Source organism: Carcharhinus amblyrhynchos, unplaced genomic scaffold (assembly GCF_965287045.1).
Source record: "Carcharhinus amblyrhynchos unplaced genomic scaffold, sCarAmb.v2.hapA scaffold_739, whole genome shotgun sequence".
NCBI lineage: Eukaryota > Metazoa > Chordata > Chondrichthyes > Carcharhiniformes > Carcharhinidae > Carcharhinus > Carcharhinus amblyrhynchos.
In genome coordinates this window covers 65,001-75,000 of record NW_027650479.1, presented here as the reverse complement: position 1 = coordinate 75,000, position 10,000 = coordinate 65,001, and the positions used below count along the sequence as shown (strand labels likewise).

The 10,000-nt window shown below is 56.0% G+C and overlaps 1 long non-coding RNA gene across 2 annotated transcripts in view; it reads right to left on the bottom strand.

The window, feature by feature from the left end:
- The window catches only part of LOC145340043 (uncharacterized), a 26,057-nt gene that overhangs the window by 911 nt on the left and 15,146 nt on the right, over window positions 1-10,000 (bottom strand). The window contains exon 3 of one of the 2 annotated variants that reach the window (XR_013886200.1): window positions 6,401-6,450. This is a non-coding gene — a long non-coding RNA (uncharacterized LOC145340043). Of the gene's footprint in view, window positions 1-6,372; window positions 6,451-10,000 lie in introns of those variants that run through there. The other variant, XR_013886199.1, reaches the window with a different exon arrangement.

Here is a 10,000-nt window from a genome sequence, read left to right as displayed (position 1 = left end):
GGCACTCCCTCAGCACTGACCCTCTGACAGTGCGGCACTCCCTCAGCACTGACCCTCTGACAGTGCGGCGCTCCCTCAGCACTGACCCTCCCTCAGCACTGACCCTCTGACAGTGGCGTGCACTCCCTCAGCACTGACCCCTCTGACAGCGGGCCACCCTCAGCACTGACCTTGACAGCGCGGCACACCTCAGCACTGACCCTCTGACAGTGCGGCAGCTCCCTCCAGCACTGACCTCTGACAGCTGCGGCACTCCCTCAGCACTGACCCTCTGACAGTGCGGCAGCTCCCTCAGCACTGACCCTCTGACAGTGCGGCACTCCCTCAGCACTGACCCTCTGACAGTGCGGCACTCCCTCAGCACTGACCCTCTGACAGTGCGGCGCTCCCTCAGCACTGACCCTCTGACAGTGCGGCAGCTCCTCAGCACTGACCCTCTGACAGTGCGGCACTCCGATCGAGTATCTCAGCACTGACCCTCTGACAGTGCGGCAACTCCCTCAGCACTGACCCTCTGACAGTGCGGCACTCCCTCAGCACTGACCCTCTGACAGTGCGGCACTCCCTCAGCACTGACCCTCTGACAGTGCGGCGCTCCCTCAGCACTGACCCTCTGACAGTGCGGCACTCCCTCAGCACTGACCCTCTGACAGTGCGGCACTCCCTCAGCACTGACCCTCTGACAGGTGCGGGACAAACTCCCTCAGCACTGACCCTCTGACAGTGCGGCACTCCCTCAGCACTGACCCTCTGACAGTGCGGCGCTCCCTCAGCACTGACCCTCTGACAGTGCGGCACTCCCTCAGCACTGACCCTCTGACAGTGCGGCACTCCCTCAGCACTGACCCTCTGACAGTGCGGCGCTCCCTCAGCACTGACCCTCTGACAGTGCGGCACTCCCTCAGCACTGACCCTCTGACAGTGCGGCGCTCCCTCAGCACTGACCCTCTGACAGTGCGGCACTCCCTCAGCACTGACCCTCTGACAGTGCGGCACTCCCTCAGCACTGACCCTCTGACAGTGCGGCACTCCCTCAGCACTGACCCTCTGACAGCGCGGCACTCCCTCAGCACTGACCCTCTGACAGTGCGGCACTCCCTCAGCACTGACCCTCTGACAGTGCAGCACTCCCTCAGCACTGACCCTCTGACAGTGCGGCGCTCCCTCAGCACTGACCCTCTGACAGTGCGGCACTCCCTCAGCACTGACCCTCTGACAGTGCGGCACTCCCTCAGCACTGACCCTCTGACAGTGCGGCACTCCCTCAGCACTGACCCTCTGACAGTGCGGCACTCCCTCAGCACTGACCCTCTGACAGTGCGGCACTCCCTCAGCACTGACCCTCTGACAGTGCGGCACTCCCTCAGCACTGACCCTCTGACAGTGCGGCGCTCCCTCAGCACTGACCCTCTGACAGTGCGGCACTCCCTCAGCACTGACCCTCTGACAGTGCGGCACTCCCTCAGCACTGACCCTCTGACAGTGCGGCACTCCCTCAGTACTGACCCTCTGACAGTGCGGCACTCCCTCAGTACTGACCCTCTGACAGTGCGGCACTCCCTCAGCACTGACCCTCTGACAGTGCGGCACTCCCTCAGTACTGACCCTCTGACAGTGCGGCGCTCCCTCAGCACTGACCCTCTGACAGTGCGGCACTCCCTCAGTACTGACCCTCTGACAGTGCGGCACTCCCTCAGCACTGACCCTCTGACAGTGCGGCACTCCCTCAGCACTGACCCTCTGACAGTGCGGCACTCCCTCAGCACTGACCCTCTGACAGTGCGGCACTCCCTCAGTACTGACCCTCTGACAGTGCGGCACTCCCTCAGCACTGACCCTCTGACAGTGCGGCACTCCCTCAGCACTGACCCTCTGACAGTGCGGCACTCCCTCAGCACTGACCCTCTGACAGTGCGGCACTCCCTCAGTACTGACCTCTGACAGTGCGGCACTCCCTCAGCACTGACCCTCTGACAGTGCGGCGCTCCCTCAGCACTGACCCTCTGACAGTGCGGCGCTCCCTCAGTACTGACCCTCTGACAGTGCGGCACTCCCTCAGCACTGACCCTCTGACAGTGCGGCACTCCCTCAGCACTGACCCTCTGACAGTGCGGCGCTCCCTCAGCACTGACCCTCTGACAGTGCGGCGCTCCCTCAGCACTGACCCTCTGACAGTGCGGCACTCCCTCAGCACTGACCCTCTGACAGTGCAGCACTCCCTCAGCACTGACCCTCTGACAGTGCGGCACTCCCTCAGCACTGACCCTCTGACAGTGCGGCACTCCCTCAGCACTGACCCTCTGACAGTGCGGCACTCCCTCAGTACTGACTTGTCAATTCGAACTCTGGCACTGAGAAGGAAAGGGAACTGATATTCACCCGTCAGTTGACGGAGAACACTCATTCTCTCTCAATCTTTCTTGCTCTCCCTCTCTCTCCCCTAGTGAGCTCTTACACTCTCCCCATCGCGCAATTTCTCTCTCCCCTCGCTCTCTCACTGTCCCTCTCCCTAGCACTCTCGTGCACCCCTATTGTGCACTCTTTCTCTCTCCCCTCCACATTCTCTCTCTCTCCCCCCTAGTGTGCACTCTCTCTCTCTCTCTTTCTCCCCCCACGCGCACTCTCTCTCTCTCTCTCTCTCTCTCTCGGAGCACCTACTCTCTCTCTCCCCTAGTTCACACTCTCTGTTCCCTCGGACGCATTCTCTCTCTCTCTCTGGCGCGCACGCTCTCTCTCTCTTTCTCCCCCCATCTGCATTCTCTCTCTCTCCCGTGGCACATACTCTCTCTCTCCCCTAGTTCACAATCTCTGTTCCCTAGGACGCATTCTCTCTCTCTCTCTCCCCTCGTGCGCTCTCTCTCCCCTCGCGTGCACTCTCTCTCCCCTCGTGCACACTCTCTCCTCTAGCGCACAATCTCTCTCTCCCCTCGTGCACACTCTCTCCCCTAGTGCACTCTCTCTCTCTCCCCTCGTGCATACTCTCTCCCCTAGTGCACTCCCTCTCTCTCCCCTCGCGTGCACTCTCTCTCCCCTAGTGTGCACTCTCTCTCTCTCCCCTCGCGTGCACTCTCTCTCCCCTAGTGTGCACTCTCTCTCTCTCTCCCCTCGTGCAAACTCTCTCCCCTACTGCACTCTTTCTCTCTCCCCTCATGCACACTCTCTCCCCTAGTGCACTCTCTCTCTCTCCCCTAGTGTGCACTCTCTCCCCTAGCACACACTCTCCCTCTCCCCTAGCACACTCTCTCTCTCTCCTAGTGTGCACTCTCTCCCCTAGTGCACTCTCTCTCTCTCCCCTAGTGTGCACTCTCTCCCCTGGCACACACTCTCTCTCTCCCCTAGCACACTCTCTCTCTCTCCCCTAGTGTGCACTCTCTCTCTCTCTCTCCCCTCACGTGCACTCTCTCTCCCCTAGCACACACTCTCTCTCTCCCCTCGTGTGCAATCTCTTCCCTAGCACGCACTCTCTCCTCTAGCGCACACTGTCTCTCTCCCCTCGTGCACTCTCTCTCCCCTAGTGTGCACTCTCTCCCCTAGCACACACTCTCCCTCTCCCCTAGCACACTCTCTCTCTCTCCTAGTGTGCACTTTCTCCCCTAGTGCACTCTCTCTCTCTCCCCTAGTGTGCACTCTCTCCCCTGGCACACACTCTCTCTCTCCCCTAGCACACTCTCTCTCTCTCCCCTAGTGTGCACTCTCTCTCTCTCCCCCCAGCACACTCTCTCTCTCTCCCCTAGTGTGCACTCTCTCTCTCTCTCCCCTCACGTGCACTCTCTCTCCCCTAGTGTGCACTCTCTCTCTCCCCTAGCGCACACTCTCTCTCTCCCCTCGTGTGCACTCTCTCCCCTAGCACGCACTCTCTCCTCTAGCGCACACTGTCTCTCTCCCCTCGTGCACTCTCTCTCCCCTAGTGTGCACTCTCTCTCTCTCCCCTAGTGTGCACTCTCTCCCCTAGCACACACTCTCTCTCTCCCCTAGCGCACTCTCTCTCTCTCCCCTAGTGTGCACTCTCTCTCTCCCCTAGCGCACTCTCTCTCTCTCCCCTACTGTGCACTCTCTCTCTCCCCTAGCGCACACTCTCTCTCTCCCCTCGTGTGCACTCTCTCCCCTAGCACGCACTCTCTCCCCTAGTGTGCACTCTCTCTCTCTCCCCTCATGCACACTCTCTCCCCTAGTGCACTCTCTCTCTCTCCCCTAGTGTGCACTCTCTCCCCTAGTGCACTCTCTCTCTCTCCCCTAGTGTGCACTCTCTCCCCTAGCACACACTCTCCCTCTCCCCTAGCACACTCTCTCTCTCTCCCCTAGTGTGCACTCTCTCCCCTAGTGCACTCTCTCTCTCTCCCCTCATTCACACTCTCTCCCCTAGTGCACTCTCTCTCCCCTAGTGTGCACTCTCTCTCTCTCCCCTAGTGTGCACTCTCTCCCCTAGCACACACTCTCTCTCTCCCCTAGCGCACTCTCTCTCTCTCCCCTAGTGTGCACTCTCTCTCTCCCCTAGCGCACTCTCTCTCTCTCCCCTACTGTGCACTCTCTCTCTCCCCTAGCGCACACACTCTCTCTCCCCTCGTGTGCACTCTCTCCCCTAGCACGCACTCTCTCCCCTAGTGTGCACTCTCTCTCTCTCCCCTCATGCACACTCTCTCCCCTAGTGCACTCTCTCTCTCTCCCCTAGTGTGCACTCTCTCCCCTAGTGCACTCTCTCTCTCTCCCCTAGTGTGCACTCTCTCCCCTAGCACACACTCTCCCTCTCCCCTAGCACACTCTCTCTCTCTCCCCTAGTGTGCACTCTCTCCCCTAGTGCACTCTCTCTCTCTCCCCTCATTCACACTCTCTCCCCTAGTGCACTCTCTCTCTCTCCCCTAGTGTGCACTCTCTCCCCTAGCACACACTCTCTCTCTCCCCTAGCGCGCTCTCTCTCTCTCCCCTAGTGTGCACTCTCTCTCTCCCCTAGTGCACTCTCTCTCTCTCCCCTAGTGTGCACTCTCTCTCTCTCCCCTAGCACACTCTCTCTCTCTCCCCTAGTGTGCACTCTCTCTCTCTCCCCTCATTCACACTCTCTCCCCTAGTGCACTCTCTCTCTCTCCCCTAGTGTGCACTCTCTCCCCTAGCACACACTCTCTCTCTCCCCTAGCGCGCTCTCTCTCTCTCCCCTAGTGTGCACTCTCTCTCTCCCCTAGCACACTCTCTCTCTCTCCCCTAGTGTGCACTCTCTCTCTCTCCCCTCACGTGCACTCTCTCTCCCCTAGTGTGCACTCTCTCTCTCCCCTAGCGCATACTCTCTCTCTCCCCTCGTGTGCACTCTCTCCCCTAGCACGCACTCTCTCCTCTAGCGCACACTGTCTCTCTCCCCTCGTGCACTCTCTCTCCCCTAGTGTGCACTCTCTCTCTCTCCCCTAGTGTGCACTCTCTCCCCTAGCACACACACTCTCTCTCTCCCCTAGCGCACTCTCTCTCTCTCCCCTACTGTGCACTCTCTCTCTCCCCTAGCGCACACTCTCTCTCTCCCCTCGTGTGCACTCTCTCCCCTAGCACACACTCTCTCTCCCCTAGTGTGCACTCTCTCTCTCTCCCCTCGCGTGCACACTCTCTCCCCAGCGCACACTCTCTCTCTCTCTCCCCCAGCACTCTCCCTCTCTCTCTCCCCCATCTGCGTGCCTTTCTCTGTCGCTCTCTCTGACCCTCTCCTCTCTTCCCTTAATCATTCCTGCCCATTGTCCCTTCCCCCTCTCTTCCCAGACATCTCTCCTGGTCTCTGGTTGTCCCCGTCTGTCTCTTTCTCCGTCACTCCCCTGGTCTCTCTGTCTTTCCTTCTGTCTATCTCTCCCTCCTCTCTCCTCTTCTGTCTTTATCTCTCCCTGCGTCTGTGCCTCTCTCTGTTTCTCTTTCTCCTTTTGTCTCTCTCTCTCTCTCTCTCTCCTCTCCCATCCCTTTCTCCATCTGGCTGTCTTTCTCTCCCTCTCCGCTTCTATCTCTCCCTGCTTGTCTACTTTCCTCGCCCACCCTCCCCCCTTGGCCAGGTCTCTCCGACGGGGCATCGTTTACGTCAGGGTGGACCTGGAAGGTTTGCAGGGGCCAGATTCCAGCTGAGTATATACCTTTCCCATCGCACGATGAACTGAAGTCCTCAAAGAACTAAGCCACACGGGATTCGAACAGACAAATTTCGGGGACAATACAGAGGTACGAAGGCGGGGGGGGGGGGTGGTGGTGTTGGGGGGTGGGGGTAAAGGATGACCCACGATTCTATAGCTCACAACTCGAAGCGGGAGTTGAGAAAAGTCGTCTACAGCTACAGGCACAATCACGGGTATACACTCCAAACTAGCGAGGAAGCTCCTTCATCAAAGCTGTGGTCAGGGAAGATTGGCGGGGTGCGGGGGGGGTGGTGGGGTGGGGATCTCACCAGCTGTACTGAGCACAGAACTATCCCAGAGATCCACGGGTCCTCAACAGCTGCAATGGAACAACAACCGTTACCGAGGGAGCAAGTGCCGCGGGAATGACGCTCTCCGGACGTCACCCGAGCGGCACGACGTCAACGCGCGCGCACTGGCCAACAGAGCGAATTAACGGCTGCTAACGCGTGAGGACTGCGAGCGTTCGGTGGGTGATTTGGGTAACTCGCGGTCGCACGCGGCCCTGCATGCAGGTGTGTACTTTGTTCACTGGAAAAAGGGGGAATGTTTTTTTTTTGTTTGAGGCGAAAAGTGTGAGGCCTGAAATAAAACCAATCTGATTGGCTCTTTATAGTCACGTGACCATGAGGTGAGGCTTGTCTTGGAGGCAGGCATCTTAAGTTCAGTTCAGGAAGGTTCCTCACAGAGACAGACGCTGAAGAGGACTGCTATCCTTGTACATGGAGCATAGAGAACAGGCAGAGAGAAAGAGAGAGATAGAGGGCGAGAGTAAAGGTTGACAGGAGTCAAGAAAGCGAGAACTGAGACAGGGAGTGAGAGAAGACGGAGGGAGGGCAGTGGGAGAGCAGAGGGAGGACGGTGGGAGGGCAGTGGAGGGGAGAGGGAGCACAGAGGGAGGACAGAGGGAGGACAGAGGGAGACAGAGAATGAGAGCGAGCATGCAGGACAGAGGGAGACACAGAGTGAGAGAGACAAAGGTCTCTAGAAAGACAGACAAGGAAAGAGAGAGAAAGAGAGACAGAGAGACAACAACAGTGAGAGAATGAGACAGAGAGAAAGAGAGGCAGAGTAACATAGTTTCTGATTATTAGGCAGAGTAGTGCAGAGGTTGGGAAAAAGGTTTTGGGAACGGCAAGGACACCTCACGCCATGGCAATTTTGAAGTCTTAATAATGGGGCAGGTCCCATGACAACACTCTGATCGAGAACCCACACCATCACTCCGATCGAGAACCCACACCATCACTCTGATCGAGAACGCACATCATCACTCTGATCATGATGCCAAATCATCACTCTGATCGAGAACCCACACCATCACTCCGATCGAGAACCCACACCATCACTCTGATCGAGAACGCACATCATCACTCTGATCATGATGCCAAATCATCACTCTGATCGAGAACCCACATCATCACTCTGATTGAGAACCCACATCATCACCCTGATCGAGAACCCACATCATCACTCTGATCGAGAACGCACATCATCACTCTGATCATGATGCCAAATCATCACTCTGATCGAGAACCCACACCATCACCCTGATCGAGAACCCACATCATCACTCTGATCATGATGCCAAATCATCACTCTGATCGAGAACCCACACCATCACTCCGATCGAGAACCCACACCATCACTCTGATCGAGAACGCACATCATCACTCTGATTATGATGCCAAATCATCACTCTGATCGAGAACCCATATCATCACTCTGATCGAGAACCCACATCATCACTCTGATCGAGAACCCACATCATCACTCTGATTGAGAACCCACATCATCACTCTGATTGAGAACCCACATCATCACCCTGATCGAGAACCCACATCATCACTCTGATCGAGAACCCACATCATCACTCTGATCGAGAACCCACATCATCACTCTGATTGAGAACCCACATCATCACTCTGATTGAGAACCCACATCATCACTCTGATTGAGAACCCACATCATCACCCTGATCGAGAACCCACATCATCACTCTGATCGAGAACCCACATCATCACTCTGATCGAGAACCCACATCATCACTCTGATTGAGAACCCACATCATCACTCTGATTGAGAACCCACATCATCACCCTGATCAAGAACCCACATCATCACTCTGATCGAGAACCCACATCATCACCCTGATCAAGAACCTATGAGAACACTCTGATTGAGGACCCACATCATCACTCTGATCGAGAACCCATGAGAACACTGATCGAGAACCCACATCATCACTCTGATCAAGAACCTATGAGAACACTCTGATTGAGGACCCACATCATCACTCTGATCGAGAACCCACATCATCACTCTGATCGAGAACCCACATCATCACTCTGATCGAGAACCCACATAATCACTCTGATCGAGAACCCACGTAATCACTCTGATTGAGAACCCATGAGAACACTCTGATCTAGAACCCACATCATCACTCTGATCGAGAACCTACATTATCACTCTGATCGAGAACCCACATTTTCACCCTGATCGAGAACCCACGAGAACACTCTGATCGAGAACCCATGCCACCAACAACTCGGGTAAACGATTGGGGCACCACTTCTAGAGATTTCACAAAATAAGAATGAATGCTCCCAGTGCCCCATGGACCCTCCCCCCTATAATGTTGACATTCCCGTTACGTCGTTGTGGTGGCGTGGGACGATCGGAACAGGAATTCCCGCTGGTGTAAAAGCCGTTTTGGGACTCCTACGGGAAGGAACACTCCCCCCCGCCCAACCATCCTGGTTCCTCCTCGCCAATCTTGTCCTCCAAAAGGAGGAGCGGAACCCCCTCCCCTGGAGAGACACAAAGACAGAGGGATATATATAGAGAGTGAGTCAGAGACACAAACGCAGAGCGAGTGAAACAGATTAGCGTCGGAGACCTGGAATGCCAAACCTAGTCAGGCTAACTCAGGAAACTCTCCAAAAAAAAATGACGAGAGTGTTCGGATTGTGGGATTCCCAATCCCATTCCAGTGCCCTGTTTACTTTTAAAGGCGTGTATCCTGATCAAAAATGTCCTCATCCGGCACTCTCGATCCAGGAGTCTCCGTTACCCACCCTGCTGCTCTCAGGAAGGTCCGACTGCACCCCCAACCCCTTCCCTCTCTCACTGCTCAGGGAGTTGGGGACAGGGGTCCTGAAAGAGTCGCGGTTCAGGGCTCCTCGGAGTCTTGGATCAGGAATTGGCAAGCTGATAGGAGACAGAGGGTGGTAGTTGTTGGGAGATATTCAACCTGGAGTTCAGTTACAAGCGGTGTACCTGTTTTGGGGCCACTGCTGTTCGTCATTTTTATAAATGACCGAGATGAGGGTGTAGAAGGATGGGTTAGTAAATTTGCTGACGACACCGAAGTCGGAGGAGTTGTAGACAGTGAGGATGGATGTTACAGTTTGCAGAGGGACATAGATAAGCTGCAGAGCTGGGCCGAGAGGTGGCAGATGGAGTTTAATACGGAAAAATGTAAGGTGATTCACTTTGGTACGAGTAACAGGAGTACAGAATATAGGGCTAATGGAAGGACTCTTAGTAGTGTTGACGAGCAGAGAGATCTCGGGGTACATGTGCATAGCTCCCTGAAAATTGGCACCCAGGTTGATAAGGTTGTTAAGAAGGTGTACGGTGTGTTAGCTTTTATTGGTAGGGGGATTGAATTTCGGAGCTGTGAGGTCATGTTACAACTGTACAAAACTCTGGTGCGGCCGCACTTGGAGTATTGCGTACAGTTCTGGTCGCCGCATTATAAGAAAGATGTGGAGGCATTGGAAAGGGTGCAGAGGAGGTTTACCAGGATGTTGCCTGGTATGGTGGGAAGGTCTTACGAGGAAAGGCTGAGGGACTTGAGGTTA